We start from the raw sequence: 7,456 nt of genomic DNA, 5'->3' as shown, positions 1-7,456 counted from the left end.
GGAATGAGCCATTATGACTGGTATCGAAAATGACCTTTACAGGATTTTCACCTTCTTTGATGCTACTTTCCAGTAGACATCAGGACAAATTCACCAGTCTAGCATCAACCATACCGGACACCGAGAAATGTTGCCATTTCTCTTCCCGATGAGCTTTTCCCTGTTCATTCGCCATTACTAAGGGATTCTCAGTTGATTTCTTTTCCTCCCCTTACTGATATGCTTAAGTTAAGGGGGTTCTCTCGCCCAATTCAGGTTATGTAGTTGATTGTCTCTTAATTGGTTCACTGACCAATATGAGACAGAAACCGATTCAGCAGTTTTGTTCGCTACTACTATCAAACACAGGTCGAAGTTTCCATTCAGTCATTAATTCCAACTTTCAATGTTGTTGTTTCAGCTTTCGCTTACTAGAAGCAACATAATACTCGCTGCAATACAGACCTCGGGAAACCCTCACCGTGAATAAGGTTCACTCACATATTTCACTACATTTTGCGTGGGATTGGAGATGAGGCTACTCGTTCTTGCTCAGTACTAGGCTGAAAATTAACGAAACTTCGTTACAAACGTTCAACATGTTGATGTTTCCGCTTTCGCGTACTCGAAACAACATAATACTAGTCTTTGTAATTTAGTTTCATAATTTCAACTGTTCTCATGCAGAATTTTTGCTCATTCTTATCCCAAATTTTGACCTGGCTACTAGTTTACACTCCTTGTACTTATTGCAAAATGACCACAAATTTCAACAGCTTTCACATGTTGCTGTTTCGGCTTTCGCTTACTACAGTCAACATAATACTCGTTGCAAAATAAGTGCTCGGCATCTGCAATTTTCCAAAGACGAAGTTTCGCCAGTTCAATTTTCGCTCGCCAATTATGGCTACTAATTCACACGGTACTGAGCTCAACAACATTAAATTTGTTCAGCAAGACTTTCACATGTTGATGTTTTGGCTTTCGCCTACTAGAAGCAACATAATACTCGTCTTGTTAGCTCATTCAATGAGAATAGCTTTTCCCGTTGAGAATTTTTGCCTTCAATTGGCGTTGTAGTGAGTTTGGCTACTCAGATCACCAAATACTTGTGACAATTCGAACCAGAAATGTTTTCAATTTTCACATGCTGATGTTTCGGATTCAACCTACTAGAAGCAGCATAATACTTGTATTCAACAATTTCTGTATCAAATCCCAGTTTTCTCTGGTGCATCTTTGCCAAACTATTCCAAACTGCCTGAGTCTGAATACCAATTACAGGTACTAGTAAATGCACGTTACTAAGGACTATATAGTTCTAGGTTACTGTACACAACGACGTTCACATGTTGATGTTTCAGCTGCCGCTTACTAGAAACAACATAATACTTATCGTGCATACCTTTCCATAACTTGTCCTTTTCAGATGCATTAGTTTCCCTTTGTCTTGGCTTCTACAGTCAGACTGGCTACTAGTAACAGCACAGTACTAATCACATATCGTTCTACAGTTTGCAGACAACTTTCACATGTTGATGTTTCAGCTTTCGCCTACTAGAAACAACATAATACTCGCTGTATACATTTGTAGTTCTCTATGTAACTTTCATGTGAAGAAGTTTCGCCAGTCTTTTTGACTGTCTCAAATCTGAGTCATGCTTAGGCTACTAGTTGCTTCATAGTACTTATCGCCTCGAGATCATTGAACAAAACTTGATTTTCACATGTTGCTGTTTCAGCTTCCGCTTACTAGAAACAACATAATACTAGTCTCATTAAGTTCCGTCTCTTTGCAATTTTCTTATGAAGAAAATTCGCCATCACAATGACTCCAGCAGTTCTTGATCAAGGAATGCAATCATTGATCAGAATGCTATTATTTGAATCGGTTCTGCTTTAAGTGTTCCAATTTTATTGGAAGCACCAACAATAGAACATCAATGTGTTCAATCGAGAGTTATATAACCCTGAATCGGACGCAGTCAACAGCCGAAGCCGAGACCGCCTTTTGCGTTAGAGAGGTCGGTAAACAAATCTTGCGATTCATACCGAATTAACACATATAGCTGTGCTCCTCTTCGTAAAGCGAGCCAAGTGATCCCCTGTTGAAGGATGTATTTGGACCAATCTAGTAGCATTTGGTTTCCAACAAGCTCTCCCAAGTTAGCTTACTTATTGGGCTTTTCAACCAATTCGGTTGGCTACAAGCATCATCAAAGTACTAGCCACAGTTTGATCGCAAAATTCTACGACTTTCACATGTTGATGTTTCGGCTTGCGCTTAGCCTACTATAAGCAACATAATACTAGTCATATCATAGAGCGTGATCAGCTTGTGACGTTCTCATGATGAAGTTTCACCAACAGTGTCTCACTTCGAGCTTAAATCCAGCTACTAGTAACTACACAGTACTGACTGCAACGATAACTTTTATCTATACCTTTCACATGCTGCGCTTTCGGCCAGGGCCTACTAACGTCAACATAATACTCGATATAAACTTTTGTTCATGATGCAGCTTCCCCATGCAGAAGTTTCGCCTTCAAATGCTCTCTTGGCCATATGACGTAAGAAAAGGTTACTAGTAACATCACAGTACTAGCCACAGTTTGATTGCAAAATTCTACGACTTTCACATGTTGATGTTTCGGCTTGCGCTTAGCCTACTAGAAGCAACATAATACTAGTCATATCATAGAGCGTGATCAGCTTGTGACGTTCTCATGATGAAGTTTCACCAACAGTGTCTCATTTCGAGCTTAAATCCAGCTACTAGTAACTACACAGTACTGACTGCAACGCTAACTTTTATCTATACCTTTCACATGCTGCGCTTTCGGCCAGGGCCTACTAACGTCAACATAATACTCGATATAAACTTTTGTTCATGATGCAGCTTCCCCATGCAGAAGTTTCGCCTTCAAATGCTCTCTTGGCCATATGACGTAACACAAGGTTACTAGTAACATCACAGTACTAGCCACAATTTGATCGCAAAATTCTACGACTTTCACATGTTGATGTTTCGGCTTGCGCTTAGCCTACTAGAAGCAACATAATACTAGTCATATCATGGAGCGTGATCAGCTTGTGACGTTCTCATGATGAAGTTTCACCAACAGTGTCTCATTTCGAGCTTAAATCCAGCTACTAGTAACTACACAGTACTGACTGCAACGATAACTTTTATCTATACCTTTCACATGCTGCGCTTTCGGCCAGGGCCTACTAATGTCAACATAATACTCGATATAAACTTTTGTTCATGATGCAGCTTCCCCATGCAGAAGTTTCGCCTTCAAATGCTCTCTTGGCCATATGACGTAACACAAGGTTACTAGTAACATCACAGTACTAGCCACAATTTGATCGCAAAATTCTACGACTTTCACATGTTGATGTTTCGGCTTGCGCTTAGCCTACTAGAAGCAACATAATACTAGTCATATCATAGAGCTTGATCAGCTTGTGACATTCTCATGATGAAGTTTCACCAACAGTGTCTCATTTTGAGCTTAAATCCAGCTACTAGTAACTACACAGTACTGACTGCAACAATAACTTTTATCTATACCTTTCACATGCTGCGTTTTCGGCCAAGGCCTACTAACGTCAACATAATACTCGATATAAAATTTTGATCATGATGCAGCTTTCCCATGCAGAAGTTTCGCCTTCAAATGCTCTCTTGGCCATATGACGGAACACCAGGTTACTAGTAACATCACAGTACTAGCCACAGTTTGATTGCAAAATTCTACGACTTTCACATGTTGATGTTTCGGCTTGCGCTTAGCCTACTAGAAGCAACATAATACTAGTCATATCATAGAGCGTGATCAGCTTGTGACGTTCTCATGATGAAGTTTCACCAATAGTGTTTCATTCGAATTGGTTCTGCTTTAAGCTCTCCAATTGTTTTGGATGAACCAGTTTTGCCCTTCGAAGCCACTTTTGTGAGCTTTTGTGGGTCTTTACCAAGAGGATATACCTCAAGGCCTCTTTCAATTCCTTTAAGTTCTTTCAACTCCTTTACAGTTTCTAGGTTCACATAGCTGCAAACCTTATTTCTAGTTTTAAGTCTGGCCAACTTGGGGAGAGTTGGTGCAGACCGTGACCAATTCTAGTAGGATGCCACAACAAGAATGTGATCAACTTAGCTTGTCGATGAACCTGCCCCACATTCAAACAACTCTATCGCCTTTTCCTCGTATAGTTATATGCGAGGGCCTCTCATAGAGAGCGCTGTTAGCAACCTTTTCCACATAGACGATAAAGTTGTGAGTGTTTTGCACATGGCTGTTGTCATCACCACGTGACGAGTCAACTCAGCTTGACTCTCTACACTCCGACAAGCTTTGCACATACGCCTTTAGTTCAGTATGTGTCTTTAATCTGACTCCGGTGCCTCAAGCCGGAAAAATTGTCAGATTATGATCATTATCGGTTAGTCATCCCGATGCAAGATCGTATCGTACTGTCTTTGTCTACCTCCAGATTCCGAAGAACAGGAGGAGACTCTCCCAGACCTACATATCTGGGAGAATGTTCAGAGGGCGAGAAGCTGTGGATTACTCTCCCCTAAGAACTGACTAAACTTTACCCTCGTCCAAGGTAAGTTTATTTTAGCTAGCCTTCTATGTAAAGGATCTGAGGCTAAGCTGTGTTTTTTCGAGCCTTTGGCTCGGAGCAAGTTCAGTGGGCGCCCCGAGTAGCTCAACTCTTTCCCACTGAACAGCGCAACGCTCTGTCACTCGCTGGGATTTTTGCGTGTCGGTTCTAACCACGCGACTTGTGGACCTTTTTAGGCCTTTCTCATTCACAAGTCTATAGCTGGGCTTCTATAACCCAGCTTCTGAGATCTAGATAGCTGCAGTTCTGCTAGGCTGCTTTTGCTAACTAGTCTCCCTTTAAGCAGTCCCTTGCCATGACTGCTGAACTATGTATCCACACAAGTAGTTTTTGAGCTCGATACATAATTCGAGATTGGTTGCCAAGCAATCTCTAGCGACAGAGCGTCATGCGCACTACAGACATGGCCTCTACCAGCAGCCATGCCCGAAGGAATCAATCACTGATCCTTCCGCAGGTTCCCCTACGGAAACCTTGTTACGACTTTTACTTCCTCTAGACAATTAAGCTCGATCCGCTTCATCCCGTTGCCGGAGACCGAAGTCCCAACAGTAGGAATTTGCAATTCTTGCTTAACTATCCAATCAGTAGTAGCGACGGGCGGTGTGTACAAAGGGCAGGGACGTAATCCCTATGAGTTGTTGACTCATAAGTACCAGGAATTCCTGGTTCACGTCTGCAAGTTACAACAGACGATCCCCTTGAAGCGCTGTACTTTTCTCTGATTGCCCAGTCCATTTCGGACCAAGGGCTGAGTACTCAATCTAAAAGTACACAGTGTAGCGCGCGTGCAGTCCAGAACATCTAAGGGCATCACAGACCTGTTATAGCCTCACTTCATCTGCGGTATTTAATTCCGCATAGTTCCTCTAAGAAGTGTTTGAATTCACATATAGTGAATTTCATTATTTAGATGGAGAAGATCTCGTTCGTTATCGGAATTAACCAGACAGATCACTCCACTAACTAAGAACGGCCATGCACCACCGCCCATATAATCATGAAAGATATTCAATCTGTCAATCCTTAAGATGTCTGGACCGGGTGAGTTTTCCCGTGTTGAGTCAAATTAAGCCGCAGGCTCCACTCCTGGTGGTGCCCTTCCGTCAATTCCTTTAAGTTTCGATTTTGCAACCATACTTCCCCCGGAACCAATAAACTTTGGTTTCCCGGTTAATCTCTTGCCAAGTCAAGATCGACTTTGACAAATTGTAGGTTGGTATAGTTTATGGTCAGAATTACGAGGGTATCTAATCCTCTTCAATACTCTGACTTTCGTTCTTGATTAATGAAAACATTCTTGGCAAATGCTTTCGCAGTAGTTTGTCTTGCCACGATCCAAGAATTTCACCTCTAACGTAGCAATACAAATGCCCCCGTCTGTTCCTTTCAATCATTACCGCACTCAGCCAACCGGCATCAATCGAGTAGCGGGTCATTCTCCATTATTCCATGCTTTATTATTCGATCCCAAAGGATGCTTTGAACACTCTAATTTTCTCAGGGTGAAAACACCGTTTCCACAGTTCGTCACATTTAAGTGCAAACTATTTCTTCGATGCGAAGGATGAGCGGAACGAGTCAACAGATTTAACTGAAGACCATGTTGCCGTTCTACTCAAACAGATCCAACTATGAGCTTTTTAAACGCAGCAACTATTGCATACGCTTGTAGAGGCTGGTATTACCGCGGCTGCTGGCACCAGACTTGCCCTCTACTCGTTCATCAATGGAGCTTTTAAGTCCATTCCATTCTGATTACAAACCATAAAGGTTCATATCATTATTTCTAGTCACTACCTCCTCGTGCGGAGAGTGGGTAATTTGCGTGCCTGCTGCCTTCCTTGGATGTGGTAGCCGTTTCTAAGGCTCCCTCTCCGGAATCGAACCCTGATTCCCCGTTACCCGTCACAACCATGGTAGTCCGTTACACTACCATCATAGGTTGATAGGTCAGAAATTCGGAAGTTCCGTCCCCAAGCCGAAGCTATCTGGGATCTTTCAGTTACTAGGACTCATCACGGGATGTGTCTGTACTTAGCAAATCACCCGGTGTAGTCTTGTAAAAGTCTCCGACAGTGTCGGACAATCAGCATGCATTAGCTGCAGGGTTACCGCAGTTATTCATTTAGCTTGCAAATCAACTAATAGATAGTAACTGATTTAATGAGCCATTCGCGGTTCCACTTTTTCAAGCTTCGCTTGCACATGCATGGCTTAGTCTTTCAGACAAGCATATGGCAACTGACAGGATCAATCAGTTTAATTGTACTTTGAACAATCTTTCGATTTGTTCGAATTTAGAAAGACATAGCCTTGCGGCCTCGTCAATCTTGCTTTGAGCTTTTTAAATCACGAAGAGTTTCAATGCATGCTTTGGCATGGCTACTAGTTACTACACAGTACTCTACACACTTAGAGTTACCCACGATTACACATTTCACATGCTGATGTTTCGGCTCGCGCGTACTAGAAACAGCATAATACTATGTGTACTGGTAGATAGCGCTCTGTGAGCATTTCCCATGAGCAGGTTTTGCCCTCCAAATCTCTGTTCTACTGTTACCAATACCGGCTAACAACTGTATCATACTAGGGAGAATTGACTCATGATTTAAAAACCAGATGTTCACATGTCGATGTTTCGGCTCTCGCCTACTAGAAACAACATAATACTAGTCTGTTAAAAATCTCAATCACGCCGCCTCTTCAGATACAGAAGTTTTACCTTTTATTGGTTAGAGAACAGCTTTCCAGCTGTCGACATGGTTACTAGTAACAACACCGTACTCAACACAAAAACTTTTCAACTTCACAACTTTCACATGCTGATGTTTCTGC

The 7,456-nt window shown here is 42.1% G+C and overlaps 1 pseudogene; it reads right to left on the bottom strand.

The window, feature by feature from the left end:
* Positions 1-1,944: 1,944 nt before the first annotated feature.
* LOC142356650 (5.8S ribosomal RNA) lies at positions 1,945-2,096 on the bottom strand (annotated as a pseudogene).
* Positions 2,097-7,456: the final 5,360 nt, after the last annotated feature.

The sequence above is a fragment of the Convolutriloba macropyga genome, unplaced genomic scaffold (assembly GCF_964194025.1).
Source record: "Convolutriloba macropyga unplaced genomic scaffold, txConMacr16.3 SCAFFOLD_409, whole genome shotgun sequence".
Taxonomy (NCBI): Eukaryota; Metazoa; Xenacoelomorpha; order Acoela; family Convolutidae; genus Convolutriloba; species Convolutriloba macropyga.
This window is presented reverse-complemented; position numbering and strand designations above follow the sequence as displayed.